This window comes from Myotis davidii, unplaced genomic scaffold (assembly GCF_000327345.1).
Source record: "Myotis davidii unplaced genomic scaffold, ASM32734v1 scaffold289, whole genome shotgun sequence".
In the NCBI taxonomy this organism is placed as follows: Eukaryota; Metazoa; Chordata; class Mammalia; order Chiroptera; family Vespertilionidae; genus Myotis; species Myotis davidii.
The window spans coordinates 105,181-122,320 of NW_006299717.1; the positions used below are offsets into that span (position 1 = coordinate 105,181).

Genomic DNA, 17,140 nt, shown 5'->3' on the forward strand with positions numbered 1-17,140 from the left:
GCGAGAAAAAAAGAGGGAGGGAGAAAGAGAGAGAGAGAGAGAGAGAGAGAGAGAGAGAGAGAGAGAGAGAGAGAGCGCAAACAGGCGGGCATTGAAGTCTTAGACTTGAGGGTTTTTATCTGGAAGTCTCAGGAGGATTTCAATGGAATATGCATCAGTTTGCCAGCTGTGTCCCATCAGGGTCATGGTCTCGAGCCATGGCAGGAGGTCATTAGTCATCATAGCTGATCCTAATATCAGCTATGGTGTCATCCTGGCTGACCTTGCTGCTTTTGTGGGCCTGGAGCTGAAACACAACTGAGGCTAGGTGTTGTCTCTAGTTTGACCAAAACTCTGTGGTCAACAGACCCAACACTTTGTTCTTAAGATTATTTGATGGAGGTCAGAACCTCATTATCCTGAGAGCTTGATACTTAAGGGAGTGGTCATGCAAGGGATGGCATGGGAGTCCTACGAGGCTATTCTCTGGCCCCTTGTTACTTCTATAAGGGGGTCTACTGCATGACTAGCAAGCAACCTGCCAGGGAAGGGAGAGTTCAGGGGAGGCTCCAAACCACATGACCAGTGATACAAAAGGTCAAGGGGTCTAAACCATGTGACCAGAAATATGTTGAGGAGGAAAGATCATCCTAGGGGTGAGGTCTCACCTTACAATTGTCTGTTGCTAAGTACCTGGGGCTTTCTGCCCAGGTGACCCCTCAGTACCTGACCTGTCATTCCCACTCTGCTCATGTCTAACTGCCTACTACATCAGACTAATAGCCATTAGCAATATGTAAGGGTATGTGACAGCTGACACTAGATGCACCTACAGCAGCTAAAAGTATTAAACATTGGAATGCATTAAAGTCTACTTCCAAGTTTCACCCTCATTTCTCTGGCATGAGCTTTGTTGGGTAGCCTTGAGTTGGTTAGTTGGCTACTCTGAGTTTTTCTGTGCCAATAAGTGGAGAGTTTCACCTCAGCTGGGTTCTTGAATAAGAAAATGTTTTCTTAGCCATTAGCAGTATGTAAGCCACTCACAGAAGAAATCAATGAGTTTGCTATTAGAGTGCTGTGAACATTACAATGAGAAGTATTTAAAGCCAAAGTGTTATGTGGAGTCATAAGTCTTCACCAACATTAATCTAGGAAGCAGGGCAGCTTACTACGGAGTGACTAATAAAGTCAGCACCATTAGTATATATGAAAAGATGCCTTAAATACATAGAAACTAGACAGCTCACCTTGTATGTATCAGGTGTGAAGGGAACCTACTATAAACTTAGACATTGGGCCACAGAGTCCTTCATTCCCTAAGGTGGAAGATCCCTTTTCCTAAGGATGGGGTATATTACATATTGACAATTAGGGAGGTTAGTTGTTTAGCTCCACAGAAACTTACAAAAGAAGAGAGGCTATGAGTCTCGAGGTTTCTCCAGTTCTCTTGGTGGCCACATCTAAATGACTTATTTGGTGTAGGGTTGCAACAGGAAGGTTCCTTGCCATTTAGGGAAATTAAATAAAAGTAGCCAAGGTCCCTCAGATCCCAGTGTGGACCTTTCCAGAGTCCCTGCTCAGTGCCCAGAGAAGATGGTAGGGGAGACAGGTGTGAAGAAGACTCTGGAACCAGAGCAAAAGTCCCCTGCTTTGCTTCTCTGGTCCCCCAGGATATGAGTGAGGCTGACCCAATGGGGTGTGGGGCAACAGGGTGAGGAGGCTAGAACTGAGAGAAAGATCCCCTGGCTCTCATTTAATCACTAATTTCTCCTCCCAAGTTCTGCCTATCTGTTCTGAGCCTTGCTCACAAGCAAGGTAGCTAGGATCTCAGTGGAAGGTCTGCCCTGGAATAAGTACTCTATGCAAGCAGACGATGCCCATGCTTCCCTGGGCCACACTTCTTCCCTCGGCACTTGCTTCCTCTTGCACATATGGAAAGTATTCCTGGGAACTTGTGGAAAGATGCTGTAATTGTGGCACCCCTGTGCCCCAACTCTGGGGTGGGATGCATTGAAGGACCTTGGGAACATCCAACTGCATTCCTTCCTCTTAGTCCACTGGGGCAGAGGCTGTGGGTGCTAGAACTCAAGTCTATACAGCCTACCTGTTGTCTGCCTGCCTGCCCACTTCCATGGGGTAAATAAATACTTATAGCCAATAATGACTATAAGAAATGAACTTATTTCTTGACTTGTACTGGCTATGACCTCTAACGTGATGTTGGAGAGAAGTATGTAGGTATTGTTGCCTTCTAATCTTAGGGAAGAAAACATTTAATGTTTTATAATACAGGATTATGTAAACTATAGGATTTTTATGAATGTCCTTTTAGGTTGAGAAAGTTGCTGTCTAGTCCTAGTTTGCTGAATTTTTGCAGTAACGGAGTATTGAATTTTAAAATGCTTTGCCTTCATCTTTTGAGATTTCTCTCTTCTGTTCTGTTCATGTTAATTGCTGATTTTCTTTTTTCTTAATCTGACATTCCTGGAATAAATTCCATTGCCATGATCTATTTTTGTATTTGCTGGATTTGATTTGCTAAGTTTAAGGACCTTAGCAATATTTATGTTTATGTGGCATATACGGCCTCTGCCATTCTGCTGGGGATTTATCTGAGCTGAAGCCACTTTTATAGATTGACTAGGAAGGATCAAAAAGTGGCGTCGCTATGAACGCTTGGCCACCACAAGCCAGTTATTCCTGTGGTAACTTTTCTGACACCTGCTTAAAACCCAGAAGGTCAGAAGGATCGTGAAGCCCTGCTTTCAAGGTCTGTATTCATACTGAAAATTAAGGTCAAGCGAGCTTTTGCCCTTCTGCTCCATGGGAGGTTTCTGTCCTCCCTGAGCTCACCTAGGACACCTGTGTTACTGTTTGACAGGTGTACCGCCCCAGTCAAACTCCCCACCTGGCACTGTCCCCGGAGCGGGTTGCGCCCAGCTGGCACGCAGCCGCCGGGTGCTTGGCGCCAGAAGTGAGAGCCCCTTGGGGCTCCACCTTCCCCCACCCCCTGACCCCCCCGCCTCACGGGTCAGTGAAAAACTGATCAGAGTAGTGGTATTTCACCGGTGGCCCACAAGGCCGGCGTGCCCCCCTCCCCACCCCCTCGTGGGGCCTCCCACTCATTCTACACCTCTCATGTCTCTTCACCATGCCAGGCTAGAGTCGAGCTCAACAGGGTCTTTTTTCCCCGCTGATTCCGCCAAGCCCGTTCCCTTGGCTGTGGTTTTGCTGGATAGTAGGTAGGGACAGTGGGAATCTTGTTCATCCATTCATGCATGTTACTAATTAGATGACGAGGCATTTGGCTACCTTAAGAGAGTCATATTACCCTTTTATTATATAGGATAGAGGCCTGGTGCATGGGTGGGGGCCAGCTGATTTCCCCTGAAGGGTGTCCCGGATCAGGGTGGGGTCCTGCTGGGGTGGCTGGCCAGCCTGGGTGAGGGGTTGATGGCTCTTTGCAGGCTGCCCACGGCCCCCAACCACCCAAGCTCCCAGTGGAGGCTGGCTGGAAGCAGGTATCTGAGGTTTATTTATCTTCTATAATTGAAACTTTATTGCCTTGAGTGGAGCTCAGAGCTAGCCAGGGCAGGCAGGAAGCTTGGCTGCCTCCATCGCCAGGGCAAACAAGCCTCCTGCTTGCTCCAGCTCCGTGGCTGCCAGCCACCATCTTGGTTGGGTTAATTTGCATATAGTTGCTCTGATTGGCCGGTGGGCATGTCTTGGGGCCTAGTGGAGGTATGGTCAATTTGCATTTTTCTTTTATTAGATTAGATATGTTCTGAGCTGGCCACCTCTTTAGTCAGTGGGTTACAGATTTTAAAATGGCTAAAATTGGGAAGTGGCTAAGGCACCCTAACTTTGAGGCAACTGTCTTTAACCTATTGCTCATGCATTCTTGCTTTCTTGCATAAATTAAACATCTTTTGGGGGGTCTGCCAATTCTCTTTTGCCCAGGAGTGCATATTCAGTTAATCATCTCTATGGCTCCCTGCGGGACGAGCCCCCTTGGCTAGCCTTCCAACCCTTCTAGTTGATATAGTAGTTATAGCACCCTGGCTTCCAGTGGTTCAGTGCTACCTGGCACTGATTGCTTTAATGTTCTACCAATTTGAAGGCTACTAATGAATCCAGATTTGGGGACTGCCTCTCCTATGTCTTCCCTCCTATTGCAGGAGATAAGGGCCTCTTGTAAGCCTCTTGGCCTGCAGAAGAGCCACCACTGAACTTAGTGGTATGGAGTCCCTTTCACCGTACATTGATAATAACCTCTATTAATGGTGTATCTATGTCCTCTCCTGGAACATGATTATCTGGTTGATTTTCTGGCCTTAATATAGCTCATCCATAACCACATGCCTACCTCCCTGAGACATCTAATGTCTTCTTTGCCATACTAACTCAGAGGCTAGAGAAAGAGATGGTTCATTCTAAGCAAAACTAAAATGCCCAAGAGTCACCTAAGAATAATGAATTTAGCCCATCCCTTGGGTCCTTGCCATGCTTTAAATATAGTGTCCTGAGAGAGTGCTCTTAAGTTTTACATGGTGGCCCTTTGAACAAGCATCCCCCAAATCCAGTCCTAAAGGTGTTCCCCAGGCTCTCGCTGGTACTTGCTAGCTAGTTCTTGCGGCTTGTTGGGGTGGAATCACTTTCCTCCTTTATTCAGGCCCAACACATCCTGAGCTCAGTTATGTTGAGGTGTGCTGGGATTTAACTTAGTGATCAGCCTGGCATCTATGAAAGATTCCTCCTTGCGGGGAATCTATGTATGGGATAGAAGCCTTTGCAGTGTTGTCCTATATAGGGGAAGGCTTGCTCCTAATAAAGAGAGGTACATCTCCTCTACTAGCTATGGGAGTGTTGGTTCAGGGCTGTCTGCAGAATCAGTCTTTAGGAGCATCTACCCAGATGTCCTCACCTTGTGTTTTACAGTCCCCAGGTCTGTCCAGCTGGAGTTCTGACATTGTAGTAGGCCTGCCTTGATAGTATTCAACTGTCTTTTAACCCTGTTGATTATCAGATTCTGAATTTGCTCCACCACTATGCCTGCCCCCCCACCCCTTCCATTGCAGGAGATAAGGGCCTCTTTTAAGCTAGCTATCAAAGAGATCCTCTGGTTCTCTCACTTGACCTTAACAATGAAAACTCCCAGTTTTGTATTCTTCTGCAGTAGGGCATCACAACAATGTAGTAATTAACCAATTCTATCCCCTCCCTTACCGCCAATTAAAGGCCTGAATCATTGCACTGGCCAGAGAATCCCCCTCAACTGGAACATTCCCTTGAATCTGCTGCAGCCTTTTGTGGCAAGCATTCAGCAATCTGGAGAAGGGGCTGTGACATAAATGAAGAGACTAGACAAGAGATATAAACTTGGAAGACATGGGCAACCAGGCTGAGGATTCACTTTAGTGGCGAAGCTCTCTTGACTTTTCTGTCTCTGACTTTTCTGTCCCCTTTTCTATGTCCTCTCCTGGAACATGATTAGCTTTTATTTACTAGAACATACCTTTGCCCTCTAGCAAAGCAAACAGACATCTCAAAGGTAAAGTTTGGTAAACAGTAAAAGTTTATCAGGTTAGGGGAATTGCCTTCAGCCACCATTGTCTTGATAGAACAATCAGTGCATAGCCTTTAGCCCTTGCTAAAAGCCCAGGTCCATCAGCCTTTTGAAGGACTTCTTGCATAATTATTACCTACTGGTCTTAGCCTCCAGCACGAGTCAGTATTGGTGAAGCTTTTAGCAATTGATTTTCTACCTTGTGTCAGAAATTACTCAAGCCATCTCTCATTTTGGATTGGTCCTCCTTGGCTATCTGGGGGACAGTGAGGTGATTTCGTTTCCAAACTGCTGGATATCTCAAAGTACTTTCATCAACTACAGTGTGTCCTCTGGAAGGTCAATGCCAAGCAGAGTTGGAAGTGTGAGATTTATTGGGAATAACACCTAATAAAGGGGAGAAGGTGCAGGAATAAGCAAGTCGTGAGGTGATAATGCTGATCTGATGCCTGTGAAAGAAGAAGGAAAGGCTGGGAGATTAGGAACAACTCACGACTGCAGTGCAGCCCTGAGAGAGCCTTGGCCATCCCAAAAGGAAGCTCTGGTGCAAAAACACTTGCAGAGGAGTCCTTGGCAATGTCCTAGTCCCTCTACTGTGCTCTATCCTCAAAAGTGTGGCCTTAGTTCAAATCCTGTGGTGGGTCCCAGAGGTACTGCAGATGGAAGCTGTTGGCTACTTCACTCTGCAATTCAACAGCATGTTCTTTCCTGGCAATCTGGCAGCACTTCTCTGTGCCTGAATATCGGTCTAATCAGGTGAGGTCCATTGGAACAGAGCTGTGTGCTCTTGAGGAGGAACTTCATGAGTGAAACTTGCTGTTTTGGGTAAATAAGTTATATAAAAGAAATAGAGAGAAACACCATTTGGCAGGAATTGTGAAGGTAGTGATAAAGTGGTCAGAAATATTTGAGATGAGGTTAACACTTGCTCCATTTTTCTTAATCTTAAATGTTAGACCTGTAAGGTCTGTAACAGAAATCATTTGATTGGAGGGCATGGCAAATAGAAGCCCTCAGGCAGAAGCACCTTGGCATGCTTTGAAAGACTGAAAGAAAACAGTGTGGCTAATATTTAATGAGTGAAGGGCAGTGAGCTACATCATGTAGAAGGCTGAACTCGATGGTAGGGAAGGGAAGTTTCCTTCTATAGCTATGGAAAACGTCTAGGGAAATTTTAAGCAGTAGAGCAATATGAGTTTCCTTTTGATTAATCTTAACTGGCTCCGCCTTCATGATTGACCCCTGTAATCTGCTCATAGAGAAACAGAAGTCTTGCTGGTACGAAGATGAGGCCATAGAAATGGAAAAGTTGGATAGATTCACAATGTATTTTAGAAATAAATTGAACAGTTCTTTCTGATGGATTAGGCATGGGGAATGAAAGGTAAGGAGGAATCTAAGAAAACTCCTGGCTTTCTGACCTGATGGGTAGTTTTTGGTAACACCAACAAGATGGATTTGCCCACAACTTTATCCTAGTGTTTCCCCAAGTTGTTGTTTTTTTGTTTTGGGGTGTGATTTTTTTTTTGCATCTAAACCTAACCTGTGATGCCTTTTTTGGCACCCACCTGAAAATGTGATGTAAATGCTTGGACATGAGTTGGGATCTCAGGGCAGTATTTAGAGCAAGAATAGGGAAAGTAGTGTTTAATGTCCTTCATGGGCATGTGGGGGAGCTGTCTTAGAGCTGCAGATTGACTCCAAATCTCCAGGAAATTGGCCCAGTGGTAGTTCTTGAAAATAGCAGTTGACAATTATGTGGTTACAACCAATTTTATTTGGGGGAGCAGAAATTCTCACTTCCACTCAGTAGCCAGAGGCCTTGGATCACTTTTTTTTTTTTTTTAAATATGGAACGCTTCACGAATTTGCGTGTCATCCTTGCGCAGGGGCCATGCTAATCTTCTCTGTATCGTTCCAATTTTAGTATATGTGCTGCCGAAGCGAGCACATGGATCACTTTATGAACCTGCGGGAAGTCCTCCCAGAGAGGCAAAAGGAGAACGCTCAGGGTTGAAGGAGCACACATTTGCCCAAAGAGAACACAGTGGCAAGATACAAGGTGAGTGCCCTAGCTCCCACTGGACCTTCTCACATGGTGTGTGATTTGGGGTGAAAGAACCAAGAGACTGGTGATTCCAGTAAAGTAAAATCTAGCTGAGTCATCAACTGTTTTCTTCATGTTGGTTAAAAAGATAGACTTTAGGGCTTGAACAAGCCCAAAGTGAAGTTCCTTATTGGTTTAAAAAAATGAGTGCCACCGGTGCCCATATATGGATAGCCCAAGAACTTTCCTCCAAGTAAGAACTATCCTGAGAGTGACAGGTAGAAAAACAAATGGTCCACAGGGCCAGACTGGGACAAGGTGCTATGATTTGTAAGGAATAACAAGTCAGGTTTTCCTTGTGTGCTTCTCTTTCCCACAACGAAACCCTTTCTACTTGTATAGCAAGTATTATGGCTATGTATGATTTGGAGCTTGTGTTAAGGACAATAAAAGAGGCTGTATCCCCTAAGGTAAGCATCCATGTCTCAAACGCTTTTATTTCTGGTCTATAGCAAAGACAACTACCAGAGCATCCTAGAAAACCCCAAGGCTACAATTCTTTTTGACTTCCCTGTCCACAGTATGGACACAGGTGTAGGGTACAGTTGAATTAGCCTGTGGAAAGGTTGGTGGAATAGGTAAACTAGATGCTCTGAATTCAGGATAACAGTTAATGGCATTGATAATCAGAGTGATATGTGACAAATATTTTATCTGTCTTGGAGAGGCAGTTAGAATAGACGTGGTGCTTATAAAAGGATGTCTTAGCCTTCCTTTCTTGGAGGCCTGCTAGCTGTCACTCTCAGGATGGCTCTTCCTTGAAGAAAGGTTCCTGAGCCTTCTATGTGTGTGCACCTGTGCCTACTCTGTTCTACCTGCTGATTAAATAGTAGTAGACTTCAAGGCTTGAATTAAATTAGAGCCTGAACTCCTGGAGGGTGCTGTGAGGATCAATCTAGTATATTCACATCTTGATAATTAAAAAAGCTTTGTCCCTAATATAGGTATTAAGCAGGTATTCAGTATTTTTGAAAGGTTGTTGGAGAAGGTTACCATTATCTGTTAAAACGTGAAGACCCTATGCTTCTGCAAGCTGACTTGGGCCTGTTCAATACCTCTGTACTATGAGTGCCTTGTTAGGGGATAAACTTTTGTGGTTCGGCACATCGAATAGTTCCAGATCAATTTGCTCCTAGTTTGCTCTTAGATATATTACTTGCTATTTATGATGAATGGCTCAAGTGTTAAGGTGCCTCTAAATATCCTATGCCCTAAACCCATGTCAATGGAAAGAGATGGCAATTCAGTGGCTTATTCTTAGTCTGGGTTCACTTGGAAAAGTGGAGCCAAAGTTAAATAGTTGAAGAGGGGAAATTTAATGTGGGCAACAAGCTAGAAAGTTACTTTAAGAGCTGGAAGCCCAACAGGAAATGAAAATATCCAGACTAACAGCAAGAAGCTACTCCTACTTTTAGAGTTGAAGCATCAAAGGGAAGAAGTGGTGTTATAAGTGCAGTAGTGGAGACTGCACAAAGGATCTAGCGCCATAGCAGGGAATACTTGAAGGAAACTGGAGAAGAGAGGAGCTGACTCTTAACACTGTGAGTGAAATAGAGCATGCTGGATGTTCTGCTGAAGGGAGAGGAAAATTACTCTGCATTTTTATCCCTCCTTCACTGCGATTGTTGTGAGAAAGAGCCTGCTAGAGAGGAGACCATGTGGATAAAGGTTCTGTTGTCCCAACTGAGGCCATTTGAGACCAACATAGGTGAGCTAACCTCCAAATATGAAAAAGTTGAGCCAGGGTCAGCAGAGCAGCCTACTGACCAATATACAAAAGTATGCAAAAAGAAAGGTGATTCACTACAAAGGATTGTTCAGAGAGACAGAGGATCCCCTTAAAGTCCTGTTAATGACTTGATAACAATCACTAGGCCCCAAGATACCTGATCACTTCCTGCTCTTGTTCATCCCCAAACAGGATAAGACAGGGGTAAGGTATGTGTGTGTTTGGGGGTGGGGGATATGGCTACCATTATAAAATGAATGTATCTGAGACCCAAAGTATTTAAACACAGGCAAGCTCCCATTGTTTAAAATACTCTCCCTGGCCATGTTTGCTAGGCAGGGATTCCAGGTCTAAGACCAAAGGAGAATCACAAATTTAGAATCTGTGTCCAAATGCTGGAGAAGGTATGCTGCTGGTTGCTTCAGGACATGTTTCCTTAGCCCCCGCAAATTCTGGATGGCTCCCGGATTTTTTTCCAATTTTATTAATAAAAGGATTCCTAATGGAAAGTTGTTTTGAACAATACAGACATACCGTTACCTGAAAGGAATGTAGTATATAATGTCTTGCCACTTGGTCATCCTTCTCCCATCAATCCCAGCATTCCGGAATATTCACTGGTGAGGGAACCTGTGATTTCAAACCACATTATTAGACATATACTTCCCAGAGCATGAGTAGGTGCTGCAGCTGGCCTCCCACCATCCCTGTCTTCCCCTATGATGTTTGTCAGGATGGTGTTGTATGAGAATTGGGAAATGGTGTAATGATTCTAAAGCATAATGGATTCAGCTAATATGATATCTTTAACTTGACCCATATGATGTGTATATTTTTCATTTAGGGTGTTGGTAAGCCAGTTCCACTGCGGGTACTGAAGTATGGTAGCAATCATCTCAGGTAGAAACTATAGTTTAATTATTTGTTCATGTAACTGTGGAAGTCTGCGAGAGTAAAAACAAAAAAACACATGCTCGATTTCTTTAAGGTTGAATGCCCCGACAGATAGCAAAATGCCCTGAGCGGCCGCTGGGTTTTCCAAAAGGTGCTTGCTCTCTGTCAGAGGAGGAATCGGCCTGCCTAAATAGTAAAAATTTCTGTCTGTCTGTGTACTAGGGACTTTGATTTGCTCTGTGATTTGCTGTGTTAGGTTGAAATTTTGGAATTCTGGGGTAGATTTAAAGATTTGTGGCTTTTTTGGTCTGACTGGGACATTCAGGGGTGGGGCTCACAGCTCCTCAGGGCAGGGGGATTTTATGGTCCCTGCCCCCTGCCTGTGCTGAATTAAGGATCTTTTCTTTCAGGAGACCCTCCAGGTTTTTAGTAAAATTTTCCTGCACCCTTGTCATCCTCTGCCTTCTTCTCCAAGCCGACTAAGAGTAATTTTCCTCCGCAGGTCGGACCCCTGCCTCCGGGAGGGAGAGCTACTACAGTGAAGGCCTGTAGTTTTCTCAAACTCCCACTGTCCATTTCTCCCCTCTGTGGGAATTGTCTTCCTCTAACTCACAGTAGGAAATAATACAGACCAGTGTCATTTGGCGTGTTGGTTAAAAGAAGACAACGGGCCATGGAATCTATAAAAGTGGCCATGAATGAAGCTGTCAGATGTACTGAAAGGGTTCGGTACCTGCTGCTGCTAGCAGAGGAGGGGCTGGTATCCCCTTCCAGTGCACTCCCTTGGGAGAGGCCTGATCGCTGCTGTGCCACAGGGGATGGGTACGATGGCAGGGGCCTGGTACCCACCCCCCTGCCACAGAGGCGCTTTGTAATATGCAGGGTGTGTTTCTCCTGGCCAGCATAAGGGCCACTGGTCCCCACCATGCCACCATTGCTGGCTGGAGGCAAGCGCTTTTCCCAGTGAGACCACCCCGAGGGGTTATTGTGATTAGGCTGCTGCTGCTGCAGTGGCGGCGAGGAGGGAAATTTCCCTGTGCCTCCTTGTCCCTCCCTGTGCCCCAATAAGACCCAAGAAACCCCAAGGACAAGGCCTCCTTGGACACTTTTCACCGTGTTCTGTTGGGGATGGGGGCTTGAAAGGCAGCAGCTAGAAAAGGAAATTCCAAAAATTAGGAGGATTTGAAGGAATGAATGGGTCACAGCTGGTAGAGAAGACCCAGAAAGCCTTTAACAATAGGGACACCCCAGAGGAGAAACAGGACTAAAGAAAATGCGGGCAGCAAACTAGGAAGGCATTAGTATGCCTATTGTAGGAAGTAGGGGCACTGGAAGAGAAACTATCCTGGTAGGTTAATAAAGGAAAGCGGAAGGCTGAGGGGAAAACCCAGGCTCTGAAGGATTTACACTCAGGGTAGGGAACTAATAGGGCCAGGACTCCTTTTCCTTGAACCCCTTAGAGCCCAGAATAATAATTTTCATAAATATGACCCCTAGTTAGTTTTCTGGTGTATTCTGGGGCAGCCTATTCAGTCTTGACAGAGCCAATGGGACCCGTAACATCTAAGAAGCCATCTGTCCTGGGAGCCACCGGACAAATTGCCTTTTTCCTTGGACATCAAAGAGGACTGTGGACCTTGGAAAGAAAACGGTAACACATTCGTTTCTGGTCATCCCGGAATGCCCGTACCCCTTACTTGGACATGATCTCTTACAGAAATTACAAGCCACCATATCCTTCGAGGGGGACGGAACACACTTCACTGTGGATCCAAGGAACCCAAGCCTGGACCCGTCCTCCCCTGCCTGCATTCTTCTAACGTAACTTGTCCTCTCTCAGAGGAATATCTCTTATAGGAAAGGGCCAAGGAACCCAAGCCCCCTGCTTAGTTGGGGAAATTACAACATCTCTTTCCCATGATTTGGGCAGAGAACAACCCCTCGGGGTTAGCAAGTCATCAACCTCCTGTAGTAGTCCAACTGCAAACCACGCCACTCCTGCTCGGGTAAGGCAATACCCCCTGAGTTTAGAAACAAGAGAATTGCTATCTTTGCATTCGAGTGGAAAGACCCAGAGGGTGGATTCTCAGGACAATTAACCTGGACTAGACTGCCAGAATGTGTCCTACTCCAGTATGTAGATGATCTTCTGCTGGCAGCAGATACCGAGGAAAATTGCCAACAAGCCAACGAGGGCCTGTTAGGCACCTTACAAGCACTTGGCTACCAGGTGTCAGCCAAGAAGGCACACTTGTGCTCCTCTCATGTCACATACCTGGGGTATGACATTAGCAAAGGCAGGCGGACCCTCTCCCTCAGTCGAATAGAGGCAATCTTATGGATCCCCACGCCTACAACCAAGAAGCAGGTTCAGGAATTCTTAGGGGTAGTTGGATACTGCCACCAGTGGATACTGGGGTTCGCGGAGATTGCTAAACCTCTATACTCAAGTACTGGGGGAAGGCAGCCGCTGAACTGGACCAAAGTGGAACAATGGGCCTTTGAGGAGCTAAAGAAGGTTCTCGTCTCAGCACCTGCCCAGCCTTGCCAGACGTCAGGAAGCCCTTCCACCCTTCCACCTCTACATGAGTGAGGTAAGGGGCATTGTCAAAGGGGTTCTCACCTAGACTCTAGGTCCCTGGAAGAGACCTGTGCCCTATCTGTCTAAGAGACTGGACCCCATGGCTGCAGGGTGGCCAGTGTGCCTCCGGGCAGTGGCCGCCACAGCATTGCTGGTAAAGGAGGCAGATAAGCTGACTTCGGGCCAGGAACTAGCCCTGACAACACCCCATGCTGTGGAAGCCCTTCTTCGAGGTGTTCCGAAGAGATGAGTGTCAAACACCAGGGTCACCCAGTACCAAGCTCTTCTCCTGGACCAGCCCCACATCCGATTCCATAAGACACTGGCCATCAACCCTGCTGGGCTGCTCCCAGATGATGATCTGGAGGAGCCCATACATGACTACATGGAGATAACAGACACAGTACAAATGGCTCACCCAGGCTTGACAGATGTCCTGCTGTCATCACCAGACAAGGTACTATTATGTATAAGATGGGAGCAGTTATGTTCAAGATGAAATCTGGTATACAGTGGGCAGTGGTAGTCACCCTAGACCGCCCAAGGAAACCGAGCTGCAGACCAAGCTGCCAAGGAAGCCGCCCCAAAACCAGTGGGGTCTTTACAAGAGGAGGAATTGGCAGAACAGAAGCAAGCTACCAGAGGACCAAATGGTTGGTGGACTTTACCAGGTGGCAGGATGTTGGTCCCAGAGGCTCTAGGTCAGACGTTAGTTGCCCACTTACACCAGGCTACCCACCTAGGCATCTCCAAGACTTCTGAACTTCTGTGAGGCAGATACTACATACCAAGCTTAGATAAGATCATTTAAAGTATAGTCACTAGATGTACTATCTGTGTACAGGTAAATGCTAAGCAAGGTAAGAGGGTCCCCCTGGGAATTCGGGCCCAGGGAAACTCCCCAGGAGAGCATTGGGAGGTGAATTTCACAGAGATTAAGCCACCAGCATCAGGGTATTTGGGAGGTGGATTTCACAGAGATTAAGCCACCAGCATCAGGGTATAAGTACCTGCTAGTTTTTATAGACTCCTTCTTGGGATGGGTTGAAGCCTATCCCACCAGGACAGAAACTGCCTCTATAATGGTCAAGAAATTACTCCAGGAGATTATACCTAGATTTGGGCTACCAGCAGTCATAGAATCAGATAACAGCCCCGCCTTTGTAGCCAAAGTATCTCAAAGTATAACTCAAGTCTTAGGCATAAATTGGAAACTCCATTGTGCATACCAGCCACAGATTCAGGGCAGGTATGAACAGGACTCTAAAAAGACGTTAACTGAATTCATCCCAGAAACTGGTGAAAATTGGACCAACCTCCTGCCTTTGCCTACTTACAGGCCAGGTGTAGCCCCAACCAGGAGGGGTTCTCTCCTTTTGAAATCATGTTTGGTAAACATCTCCCTATGACCCTGTATATCCTTTCCAGCCTGGGGACTCCGTGTGGGTAAAGAAGTTCATGACCCAAGGACTCACCCCAACTTGGAAGGGACTATACACTGTCACCGTAAGCACACCCACAGCTGTTAAGGTTGATGGCATCCAGACCTGGCTACACCACTCCCAGCTCCTACACCCGGAAACGGCCTTGATCCCGGCAGCCAGCGGCCTCACCCATGAGATCCCTAGGCTGGGCTCCATGCAGGCCAGGAGGAGGCTCCACGCAGGCCAGGAGAAGGCTCAACGCCTGCAGAAGTGGAACTGGGCTTCAGTAAGGACAGTACTGACGGGGACCATGGCACTAGGGGACTTGGTACCTGTAAGAACATTTTTACTAGCCAGTGAGAAAGTCCAGGGCCAAGTGAGGCTAGATGTGCTAGGGGACAGGAGAGCAGGAACAGAATAGAGAATGCCCTTTAAAGAAGTGGGGTGAGTATAAAACTAAATGTGCCAAGCAGGCAGTTTAGAAAAATTAATTCAATCAAACTACTTGTAGTTAGGGGACAGTACAATCCCCTAACTAGTAAGGATGAGTCCAAGATTTGACTCATGTACATAAAACCAGTGGGGAATGAAGTATGGTAGCAATCATCTCAGGTAGAAACTACAGTTTAACTTTAACCCTGCTGTTCGGCTTCTGTACTTATTTGCTTTGTTTAACAATAGAAAAGTTATTTTGATTTTCCGAATTATATAAATCATCCCATTCGATTGAATACCTTATTGATTGTAATGTGAATAAACCACTGATTGTGATCTTACAAATTCCTCTGTAGCTGGGAACCAGGACAGCACAATTATCCCAAGACCTGAGGGTTCCAGTGGTCCCAAGACCCGAGGGCTCTAGATAATGTGTTTCTGTCAACTCAGTGGTCCCAAGACCCCAAACTGTAATTGATCTTTGTAGATAACTAATCGGCTCAATCTCGCTTCTGTAACTGCTTTGTGCAAACCAGGGTCCTCATTCCAAACCCTGGGATGTCATCAATACCTTTGTGATTTTTGCCTATATAAATCTGGTGTTGCGGCCATCTAATCACTGAGATCTGGGAGAGTGAAATGCCCCGTCATAGTCCCGGATTTGCAATAAATGTGACTCTTTAATTCGACTTCTGTGATTCGCGGGGTACATTAGAATAGTACCACCCCTGCTTGTCAGGGTCCCTACCTGTCAAGCAGACTCCTTTCAAGGAAGTTTCTTTAGGTGTTGCCATGGATGGTATTTCAGAATTCAATGTTCTTGAATTGGCTCAGTGGTCTCATAAGAACACCCTGTCTACACCAAAATGAAGGATCAACTTTCCCTGACTAATAGTGGTAAATAGTTAAAGAATGCTAGAATTATGGCAGATGTATTCTGTCCCTGTCAAATTTCTTGTAGGCTACTGAAATAATAGGCAGGTTAGAATTGGAATAAGCTCAGAAACACAGGTCTAGGTTGCTAGAGCCCTATTTTCTAGTTAATGAAGCGGCATGTTCTCTCTGTAGAATGGTAAGGAGAGTTCCGTGTTACAATAGCTTTGGCAGATGAGCCTAGCAATCTGGAATCCTATTACATTTTGGTGGATGCTATCAGCCTGCTAGGGTCAGGGAGAGTTATTGGGTCAGTTCAGCTGAAGAGTTTCCTCTTTCTTTAAAGGAATTTTTTAGATGGCAAGTAGCATGCTTTATTGGAATAGTAAGTTTTGAAATCAGGCCCAGGTTTAACTCCCATCTCAGCTTCTTACCGTGTGACCTTTCAGTTTCTTGCACTTCCTCAAATCCCTTATCACACTCCACAGCCTTCCTCGGGGGCCTGGCTGGTGGGGAGAACCTACTGAATAGAGAAGTGACTCTTTCAAAGATGGTTCAAAAGATTTAGTCAGGAATAGGGAAGATGGCGGCATAGGTAAACACTGGAAATTGCTGCCTCACACAACCACTTCAAGGTTAATTTTTATGGCTTGGATGTTAACCACCCTACCTGGGGTTCTGTTAGCCCAAAAAGCTTGATTGATCTGCTCATAGTTCTTGGGTGGGAAGAATTTACCTCCGGGATTTTCTGAGCAAGTTCAGGAGCAGCTGAGCTGGAGAGCATGTTCGGGTGGGACTCACAAACAGCCAGTATGCTTGCACTTCTATGCATTTGTTCAAGTCTGAGTCCCGGGTGGAAGTCCAAGTAGGTGGCAAATAATCTTGTCACACTTGCCTTTGAATCTGGCTGTGCTATATTACAGGGTCTTCTATGGGGAATTTAGGCACTGGTGCCACCATCTTTAAAGGTGATTATCAATACCGTAACTTTTAATATTTATCTTTATTATAGGGAATGTTACAGATGCCTTCCCTCCCCCTCCCCACCCCGTTTACCCTCATTGCCCCCTCCACCCAGCTCTCACCCATCCCACTCCAGGCCTTCAGCACACTATTGTCTATGTTCATGGGCAATTCATGTATGCATATAAATTCTTTGGTTAATCTCTTCCTGCCCTCTTCCCTCTGAGATTTGTCAGTTCCATGCTTTCACATCTCTGGATCTCTCTTGTTTGTCAGTTTATTTTGTTCATTAGATTCTCCATATGAGTGAGATCATGTGATATTTGTCTTTCTCTGCCTGGCTTATTTCACTTATCATAATAATCTCTAGGTTTCTGCATCCTATCTTATTTTTTTAATATATTTTTATTTCAGAGAGGAAGGGAGAAGGGAGAGAGAGAAACATCAATGATGAGAATCATTGAGAGGCTGCCTCCTGCAGGCCCCCTACTGGGGATTGAGCCCATAATTCAGACATGTGCCCTGTCTAGAATTGAACCCAGGACCGTTCAGTCCACAGGCCAACACCAGGGTCTCGGTTGGCAGCTCC

The 17,140-nt window shown here is 45.8% G+C and overlaps 1 long non-coding RNA gene across 1 annotated transcript; it reads left to right on the plus strand.

The window, feature by feature from the left end:
* Nucleotides 1-13,708: 13,708 nt before the first annotated feature.
* On the plus strand, nt 13,709-14,109 carry LOC107184997. The gene is made up of 2 exons (XR_001515906.1): nt 13,709-13,775; nt 13,822-14,109. It is a non-coding gene; the product is annotated as an uncharacterized LOC107184997 (long non-coding RNA).
* Nucleotides 14,110-17,140: the final 3,031 nt, after the last annotated feature.